Here is an 11,120-nt window from a genome sequence, read left to right as displayed (position 1 = left end):
AATCGAAACTGGAATCTAGCGATGCTTTACCGGAGACTTACTCCACTAGACCACCTAGCCGCCCTGACTCTGTTGTCTTTAATTTCTCTCATAACCAGTGAGTTCAAATTTGTTTTCATGTGCCCGATTTGTATGAGTAAGAATTTCTTCTCTGCATGCACGATGTAAGGAGACTGTAGTGTGTAGATGTTTATGTTTACCCCTTTCAATCCTTCGCTTCCGATGAGAAGCCCGTAAGACAGCAATGCCGTCTAATAAATGAGATGCGGGTGTGCAAATCATTAATCTACGAGAGAATTTTTGTTGAGAAAATGTAAATTTGAACAACTGGTGAATTTGAAAAATTAACGACGGAGCCAGGAATCGAACCTGGAATCTAGCGATGCTTTACCGGAGACTTACTCCACTAGACCACCTAGCCGCCCTGACTCTGTTGTCTTTAATTTCTCTCATAACCAGTGAGTTCAAATTTGTTTTCATGTGCCCGATTTGTATGAGTAAGAATTTCTTCTCTGCATGCACGATGTAAGGAGACTGTAGTGTGTAGATGTTTATGTTTACCCCTTTCAATCCTTCGCTTCCGATGAGAAGCCCGTAAGACAGCAATGCCGTCTAATAAATGAGATGCGGGTGTGCAAATCATTAATCTACGAGAGAATTTTTGTTGAGAAAATGTAAATTTGAACAACTGGTGAATTTGAAAAATTAACGACGGAGCCAGGAATCGAACCTGGAATCTAGCGATGCTTTACCGGAGACTTACTCCACTAGACCACCTAGCCGCCCTGACTCTGTTGTCTTTAATTTCTCTCATAACCAGTGAGTTCAAATTTGTTTTCATGTGCCCGATTTGTATGAGTAAGAATTTCTTCTCTGCATGCACGATGTAAGGACACTGTAGTGTGTAGATGTTTATGTTTACCCCTTTCAATCCTTCGCTTCCGATGAGAAGCCCGTAAGACAGCAATGCCGTCTAATAAATGAGATGCGGGTGTGCAAATCATTAATCTACGAGAGAATTTTTGTTGAGAAAATGTAAATTTGAACAACTGGTGAATTTGAAAAATTAACGACGGAGCCAGGAATCGAACCTGGAATCTAGCGATGCTTTACCGGAGACTTACTCCACTAGACCACCTAGCCGCCCTGACTCTGTTGTCTTTAATTTCTCTCATAACCAGTGAGTTCAAATTTGTTTTCATGTGCCCGATTTGTATGAGTAAGAATTTCTTCTCTGCATGCACGATGTAAGGAGACTGTAGTGTGTAGATGTTTATGTTTACCCCTTTCAATCCTTCGCTTCCGATGAGAAGCCCGTAAGACAGCAATGCCGTCTAATAAATGAGATGCGGGTGTGCAAATCATTAATCTACGAGAGAATTTTTGTTGAGAAAATGTAAATTTGAACAACTGGTGAATTTGAAAAATTAACGACGGAGCCAGGAATCGAACCTGGAATCTAGCGATGCTTTACCGGAGACTTACTCCACTAGACCACCTAGCCGCCCTGACTCTGTTGTCTTTAATTTCTCTCATAACCAGTGAGTTCAAATTTGTTTTCATGTGCCCGATTTGTATGAGTAAGAATTTCTTCTCTGCATGCACGATGTAAGGAGACTGTAGTGTGTAGATGTTTATGTTTACCCCTTTCAATCCTTCGCTTCCGATGAGAAGCCCGTAAGACAGCAATGCCGTCTAATAAATGAGATGCGGGTGTGCAAATCATTAATCTACGAGAGAATTTTTGTTGAGAAAATGTAAATTTGAACAACTGGTGAATTTGAAAAATTAACGACGGAGCCAGGAATCGAACCTGGAATCTAGCGATGCTTTACCGGAGACTTACTCCACTAGACCACCTAGCCGCCCTGACTCTGTTGTCTTTAATTTCTCTCATAACCAGTGAGTTCAAATTTGTTTTCATGTGCCCGATTTGTATGAGTAAGAATTTCTTCTCTGCATGCACGATGTAAGGACACTGTAGTGTGTAGATGTTTATGTTTACCCCTTTCAATCCTTCGCTTCCGATGAGAAGCCCGTAAGACAGCAATGCCGTCTAATAAATGAGATGCGGGTGTGCAAATCATTAATCTACGAGAGAATTTTTGTTGAGAAAATGTAAATTTGAACAACTGGTGAATTTGAAAAATTAACGACGGAGCCAGGAATCGAACCTGGAATCTAGCGATGCTTTACCGGAGACTTACTCCACTAGACCACCTAGCCGCCCTGACTCTGTTGTCTTTAATTTCTCTCATAACCAGTGAGTTCAAATTTGTTTTCATGTACCCGATTTGTATGAGTAAGAATTTCTTCTCTGCATGCACGATGTAAGGAGACTGTAGTGTGTAGATGTTTATGTTTACCCCTTTCAATCCTTCGCTTCCGATGAGAAGCCCGTAAGACAGCAATGCCGTCTAATAAATGAGATGCGGGTGTGCAAATCATTAATCTACGAGAGAATTTTTGTTGAGAAAATGTAAATTTGAACAACTGGTGAATTTGAAAAATTAACGACGGAGCCAGGAATCGAACCTGGAATCTAGCGATGCTTTACCGGAGACTTACTCCACTAGACCACCTAGCCGCCCTGACTCTGTTGTCTTTAATTTCTCTCATAACCAGTGAGTTCAAATTTGTTTTCATGTGCCCGATTTGTATGAGTAAGAAATTCTTACTCATACAGAGTCAGGGCGGCTAGGTGGTCTAGTGGAGTAAGTCTCCGGTAAAGCATCGCTAGATTCCAGGTTCGATTCCTGGCTCCGTCGTTAATTTTTCAAATTCACCAGTTGTTCAAATTTACATTTTCTCAACAAAAATTCTCTCGTAGATTAATGATTTGCACACCCGCATCTCATTTATTAGACGGCATTGCTGTCTTACGGGCTTCTCATCGGAAGCGAAGGATTGAAAGGGGTAAACATAAACATCTACACACTACAGTCTCCTTACATCGTGCATGCAGAGAAGAAATTCTTACTCATACAAATCGGGCACATGAAAACAAATTTGAACTCACTGGTTATGAGAGAAATTAAAGACAACAGAGTCAGGGCGGCTAGGTGGTCTAGTGGAGTAAGTCTCCGGTAAAGCATCGCTAGATTCCAGGTTCGATTCCTGGCTCCGTCGTTAATTTTTCAAATTCACCAGTTGTTCAAATTTACATTTTCTCAACAAAAATTCTCTCGTAGATTAATGATTTGCACACCCGCAACTCATTTATTAGACGGCATTGCTGTCTTACGGGCTTCTCATCGGAAGCGAAGGATTGAAAGGGGTAAACATAAACATCTACACACTACAGTCTCCTTACATCGTGCATGCAGAGAAGAAATTCTTACTCATTATATATAATCATTTTTTGAAACCCTTTTCACTAGTAAAATAGCTTCGAACATAAAATTATTTAATTATTGTCAGTAGAGTCGTGTGTAACAAGCGATGTACAATTTCAGAATGATTCCGATACAGTAATACCCCGAAGTTACGCTATGGGTCGTTTCGGCATTGACGGGGTAAGTCGAAAAAAACGTAAGTCGGGGTGCACGTTTTATGCAACTGTATAATGTATAGATATTGTTACAGAGGGTGAAATCACTCGTTTTGCCCCCTCTTCAATGATCTAGTAGTCATCATAGATAAAAGACGTTTATAAACCTCTTATGTCTTTCAAAAGAATGAGGTTGCTGCGTCAACCAACATTATGGTAAAAACAGTCTTGTTTCAGACTTTAAACGAGAAATACATATTACGCAATTAAAGCATTTTCACAACATTTTATTCACGCTCTTGATTTTTGACTTGATAATTAAACTCGCGGATTCATATTTATTTCCGTAACGTCAAAGAACGTTACATTGGTGTCAGAAGTGGGATCTTGAGTTTCTTTTCAATCAAGTCGATTCAGTGCGCGAACTTTAATTGTGAGCAATAGTCGTATGACGCGCTCACGTCGAAGGGAAAGTGGCGGAGAAGAACCTTTCAGTATGGAGAATCCGCGGGTCCCTGAAAGGATTCCATCACCTTCAGTGGACCCTCTTCCAATTCCTTCGACGGTCTCTCAGATTGATCTGCTGAAGATCAAGTCTCAACAATAAGAAACCGCTGAACGTCAACAACAGCAACTTCTTCAGCTGCGTCTTGATCAACAAGAGCAGCGAAGAAGAGAACAAGAACAACGAGAAAGGGAAATTGCCTCGCAGTTGGAGCAGCGGAGGCTTGATAGAGAAGCTCAAGAACGATCCGAGACCAGTCTTCATGAACTGCTCCGGACGACTGTGGCTGCTCTTCAGGCTGTTCATCAGGTGAACGGCTCAGGAGAACCGGCTGTCACCCCTCGAGGTTCCAGAGTCGTTACTCCGCTTCCCTCTCCTGTTCCCTCTCCTGTTCCCGTTCCCGCTGTTCGGCAGGTCCGACATCCAGGACGGTTCCAGGATGTTCGAGACTTAAGGTCTGTGCCTTCTATTACGGGAATAGATGAATCCCCAATTTGTAGAACAACAGTTAACAATGAGGTTGGCTTTTCCGAGCCTCTGCCTCAGGTTCAACCTCGTTATTCCCATTTAAGTCAATTAAATAATACAAGATTTCTTGGGGTTGCTTCTCAAATTAACGAGAAACCCTTTTATCCTTTGAAACCGCCAATTTTTGATAGAAAGATTCCATGGGCAGATTATGAACGTCAATTTAATACAATTGCAAAGCAAACCAGTAGGATTCCGCCATGAGGGCCCACAGCCTTGCCTCTTGTCTTCGAACGCCGGCTTTGAATGTTTTAACGGCATTGTCTGAGGAAGAAATTTCCGATTATGAAAAACTTAGCTGCGCGCTTAAATAGAGATACGGAAATGACCATCTGACAAAATTGTACACAGCTCAATTACTGACTAGAAGACAAGGACGAGACGAAGACCTCGCGTCACTTAGCCAAGATATTGAACGGCTTTCTCGTCTATCTTTGCCAGACCACGAGCCGTCTCGTAATTTATTAGCGACACATGTTTCTTAAGAAGACATGTTAATGAACGATGTGATTGAACCATCGTCTAGTCCCTGGGCTTCACCAATCGTTCTTGTTAAAAAAAAAGGACGGATCGAAACGATTTTGTATCGATTACAGGAAGCTGAACGATATAACGAAGAAAGATTCTTACCCTCTACCCAGAATCGACGAGACACTCGACCTGATAGCTGGTGCAACTTGGTTCAGCACCATAGATCTTCAGAGCGGATACTGGCAGGTCGAAATGGATCCTCTAGATAAAGAAAAAACAGCTTTTGTTACGGGTTTAGGAGGATTATGGCAGTTCAAGGTTATGCCGTTTGGTTTGAGTAATGCCCCGGCTACCTTTGAACGAATGATGGAGGCTGTTCTCCATGGGCTCACTGGCAAAATATGCCTCGTTTATTTAGACGATATAATCTTTTTTGGCAAGAACTTTGAAGAAGAAGTTCAAAATCTCAGACAAGTTTTCGCTAGGCTGAAGCAAGCAGGTCTGAAAATGAGCCCGAAAAAATGCCATCTGTTCCAGAAAGAAGTAGGCTTCCTCGGACATATCGTTTCAGCACAAGGTGTGAAGACCGACCCATCTAAAATAAAGAAGGTTTCTTCTTGGCCGACACCTAAGAATAAAGAACAAATTCAAAGCTTTTTAGGCCTTTGTACGTATTACAGAAGATTTGTAAAAGGTTTCGCTAGTATAGCTAAACCTCTCCATCATTTGACCGGAATCAAGATTCCTTTTGACTGGACCCCGGAATGCGAAGAGGCTTTTAAGAAATTAAAAGAAAATCTTATTTCTTCGCCGATTTTAGCTTATCCAGAGGTCGAAATTCCTTTTATTTTAGATACGGATGCATCTCTTTCAGGAATAGGCGGGGTTCTATCACAAATTCAGGGAGGTCAAGAGAGAGTGATAAGCTATTTCAGCAGAGTTTTGAGTAAGACTGAGAGAAATTATTCTGTCACTCGTAGAGAACTTTTAGCTGTTGTTAAGACCGTAGTACATTTTCACCATTATCTGTACGGCAGGAGATTTTTGATACGTACAGATCATGCTTCTCTCAGGTGGCTACTTTCGTTTAAATCTCCCGAAGGTCAGGTAGCAAGATGGATAGAAAGGCTCGGTCAGCACGATTTTGACATTCGTCATCGAGCAGGAATTCATCATGAAAACGCCGATGCTCTCTCTCGAAGACTCTGCGAGGAAATGCCAGAGTGTAAACAGTATGCACGATTAGAGAAAAACCGTGACCCCTCTCTTATAATACGGAAGATTTCTCTCAAAAATAACCACCAGGAATGGAGAAACTCGCAACAAGAGAACGACAATTTCAATCAAGTGAAGGCTTGGAAAGAAGCAGAAACTCGCTCGGACTGGCAGGATATATCTTTAGCCGAGCCGAATTTGAAAATTTATTGGGCTCAATGGGTCCCTATCCTTTTAATTGATGGAATTTTGTACCAAAAATGGGAATCTGCAGACTTGAAAGAAATCAGGTGGCCACTTTTGGTTCCCAGGTCACGAGTTCCGGAGATTCTTGCTCTTCATCATGATTCTCCTGCAGGCGGACACTTCGCTTCAAATAAAACTCTGGGCAGAACTCGCAACTTTTACTTTTGGCCCCGTTGCCGGATGGACGTTGAAGATTGGTGTCGAAGATGTCGAATCTGCACAGCAAAGAAAGGACCTCGAGCGAAAGGACGAAGCTCTCTTCAAATTTATAACGTGGGAGCTCCATTCGAAAGGATAGCGATGGACATTTTCGGACCTCTCCCGAAAGCTCATTCTGGAAACAAATATGCTTTGGTTATTGCTGATTATTTTATTGAGTGGCCTAAAGTGGTCCCTCTCGCTGATCAAGAAGCCTCAACTGTAGCACAAGCATTCGTTAAAGAGTTTATTCGTAGACACGGAGTTTCTCTAGGACTTCATACTGATCAAGGCCGAAATTTTGAGTCAACCTTAATCAGAGAGGTGACTCAGATTTTGGGGGTTGGAAAAACTCGTACGACTCCTTTGCATCCGCAATCTGACGGCATGATAGAGCGTCTGAATCGAACCTTGCTACAGTATTTGTTGTCCTTCGTAGAGCAGAATCAGAGAGACTGGGACTCCTGGATCCCTTTCTTCCTCTTATCTTACAGATCTGCGATTCATGAGACGACGAAGCAGACGCCGGCCCTCATGCTTACTGGAAGAAATCTTCGACTTCCGTCAGATTTAGAGAAACCCCTAGTTTATGTGCAAAGACAGCATCGAACAGATTATTCCTTTTTATTACAACAACGTCTAGAAGAAATTTATCACTTTGCTAGAAGTAGAATTTCTATGGCTTCAGAAAAATTGGAAACTCGTTATGATATTGGAGCCAGAGATTTAAAATTTAATCCTGGAGATTCTGTCTGGCTCTTCCAACCTCGAAGACAGAGAGGACGATGTCCAAAGCTACAAAGAAATTGGGAAGGCCCTTACTTAGTGGTTAACCGGATAAATGATGTTGTTTATAGAATCCGAAGATCTCCTCATTCGCGTCAGAAAGTGGTTCACTTGGATCGTCTTGCTCCTTTTGAAGAATATCAACCTGGAACAGTCTCTCCAAGACCAGGAACATCCTTCGAGGTTAGATCTTCAAACGAACACCCTTGACGACTGTGATCGACTTGACCTGCTTCACAGGCGGTCATCGATTGGGAGAAGAATTTGCCTTTTGGAATTCATTTGAGTGAAACTCTACCGCTCACGATCATTATTAAAGGAAATATCAGATACGGAAAAACAACTTTCACCAAGAGGTTTTTAGCAGATCTTCAGGTCTGTACACTTTTCGAACTTCTTGAGGAATATCGAGATGTAGCTGGAATTAACCTTTCAGATTTGATGCATCAGCATTTGATCGTTATTGCTATTATTTTCAGCATTTTGCTCAAATGGTAATGTTAGAAAGACATCTTCAGACAACTTCATTGCCTGTAAAGGTGATGGAAAGATCGATATTGAGTAGCAATTGTTTTGTAGAAGCTCGTCGAAGGTTAGGTAATTTTCGCGACTTCGAATCTCATGTATTGATGGAAAATTTGGATCTTCTTATTCGCTCGTCCGAGCTCAGAGTAGATTTGATTGTTTATTCGCGAGTTTTCCCAGAAACTTCTTTTGCTCGAGTTAGTTCCCGTTCTCATGAGGAGGAATTGAGCATTTCCTTAGAGCCACCTAGAACTATTCATGAGGTTCATGAAGATTGGCTTCTAAAACAAACCTTTTCTTCTTTATCGGCTCCTGTTTTGGTTATCAATGCAGAATCCACAGCCGACCAAGTTTATTCTAATTTCCATCTCGCTATGTCACTCGGACAAGGTTCAGGTATTTTCTAATTATAAAAAAAAAACTATTCCTATTCAACGGGAAAATTTATCTACTGAATACAATTTTAATTAAAGAGGGAAACAACGGGTAACATTCAGAATTTTTCTTATTTCTTCTTTGACCAGTTCACACTCGTCACATTCATCCGCCTTTCTCACTGTTACATACAGACTTTGGCCGCAGAGGTAGCATTTTGCATTTGCTTCATGGAAAGTGATGTGGAAGGAGACTTTATGTTCAAACAATTCGGGTTTTGAGCTAAAAAATGATGATGTTTTCTTATTCTCTTATAAATTATTTGTGTTTCTCACTGTGGTATACTTACTGGAAATCGAAGCAGCCTTGGCAAAGGTAATCAGTCTTACCTTTTTCTAAAATTCCGTTTAATTGTCCACATGACATTTCTTTCCATTTGGAGTTTAAAAAATTGGAGATTTCTGTTGTGGAGAGTTTTTCAAGATTGTTCGTGAGAAATTTTTTTATTAACGCCGCCGCATTTAATGAGGTGTGTTCTTTCCAGTTCATTAGGGTCAACGGAGTTAGTCGGGGACTGTCTTTGATGAGGGCTTTACTTAAAATGATTTATCATTTCTAGGTTGCTAATCAACTCGAAATTTGTTTTCTTCGATTGTTTCTTTCTAGAAACTTCTTCTTTTGAATCGGATTTTGTGTCGGATAGGCTTTGGTTCCTTTTGAAATGTGAATAGAGCCACGATTATTTTTCGAGGTCGATGAGCGATTGCTTGATTTTCACATTTCATTAACCCTAAGTGTCAGTTTTTGTGAGTACTTTTTCAGGATACTTGACACAGCCTTTTCCCATCCAATCTTTCCCCGATTTCTGAAGATGACTGGTGGTCTTATTTTGAAGAAGGACGCAGAAATGATTGAGATAAGATCGTTTCTTCTCTTTTAAATACATATTTAATTTATTTTTGTTCGTGTGTTCTCCCAAATTCACTTGGTGAATTTGAATTGTTATACCATCACTCACATTTGTCCTTCCAAAACTCTAGGGTGAGCTATTTCTTAAGAAGATTAGGATCAGTCACCCATCTATTTCCTTATTTCCAAAGAAAAGCAGTCTGGTTTTATTCCGTTTGGTGCTGGAATTTTCGGTTCCCGCCTCGATGTTTTCACCCGAACCTGTTTCGTTTGGGCAATCCTTTAAGAAGAGGATTGGATTTCTTTTCGACATCGATCTGGACCAATGCTGATAACTTCGAATTCATGAAGCCACACAACGCTCAATAACACTTACCTTTATAAAAGAAGGCACATAAATTTTTGAAATTATTCAACGCTTAACTATCTGCTCAAGGTTTTCAGTGGTTTACCTTGAGACTGTGGGCAAATGCCAGATAGTAAAAAAGGAAGTCTTTGAATTTTTAGAGCCACAGCTCCAACTCGCCTTTGAGCACTGACTGCTACATCACTTTTATAATTGTTGTATCTTTTCCGAGTCGGGACGACTCTTTTCCTCGGGGGGGGAGTAGTATTACAACGGGTGAAATCACCCGTTTTGCCCCCTCTTCAATGATCTAGTAGTCATCATAGATGAAAGACGTTTATAAACCTCTTATGTCTTTCAAAAGAATAAGACTGCTGCGTCAGCCAACATTATTGTAAAAACAGTCTTGTTTCAGACTTTAAACGAGAAACACATATCACGCAATTAAAGCATTTTCCTATTTTATTCACGTTCTTGATTTTTGACTCGATAATTAAACTCGCGAATCCATATTTATTTCCGTAACGTCAAAGAACGTTACAATATACTGTAACCAGATATTTTTATATATTTGAGGGTAAGAACGATATAACGATAATTGGTTACCCTACGGCGCAGTCGCTAACCTAAATAATTAGATAGAGAGAGATACTAAGGGAGAAAGATACAATTGTTGGGCGCCAGACGCACATGCGTCAAAAATAGATAATTAGAGAAAAAGACAACGATAAAGATAAAGGTAATAGATAAAGGTAAGGTCAGGTTCTACGACGGTTTTGCACAGTTCGCTCAGAGAGACAAGATAATGGTAGAGGGGCGGAGTCGAACCCAATAGATAAAATAAGAAACAGGTGAAGCAGGAATAATATCAAATATATTAAACAAGAAGCGATAAGTTTACTGACAAGCAAGTAGCTGAAGAGTTTGCGATACAAGTACGATATATGCGATAATTAACAATAGTTACAGCCAGAGAAAGGTTAAGCGAGAGAGTTAACAATTAACGGAACGTTTTCCGAATAAGCGGGAAATATGCGTAAGCTCGCGATATTAAAGGTAATGATTAACACGGTTTTATGATAGGTAGGCAGAACAGAAGAGATACACTGTACTTAAATTAAGCGGTAAGCAAATAAATCATAAAATGTGAGAAGCGATTATAACACATGCGAAATACAACAATTGAAATAGTTATCACATTACCAGAATGATCAGAAATAGGTAGACAGGGAATTATGAATTACAAGGTAAATGCAAGCGACAGGTCAAATAGAAAATTATCATAGAATATAGAGAATAAAAGATAATACGTAGTCTATAGTTTGCGGTAAGTGCGAGAGAAAGAGAGATAATATTCGGTACGATAAAAGGTAATTCAAGATACGGCAAACAATATTCAAGATAATTAATATGCAACGTACGGCAAACCAAATAGACTACGGACAACTACGATCAGCGATATAAGCGAAGAAAATAGTGAAAAAGATGTTATGCGATATGGCACAATACTCCAATGTCAAATGAAC

Source organism: Neodiprion virginianus, chromosome 3 (assembly GCF_021901495.1).
Source record: "Neodiprion virginianus isolate iyNeoVirg1 chromosome 3, iyNeoVirg1.1, whole genome shotgun sequence".
NCBI lineage: Eukaryota > Metazoa > Arthropoda > Insecta > Hymenoptera > Diprionidae > Neodiprion > Neodiprion virginianus.
Note: the sequence above shows the minus strand (reverse complement) of the source record.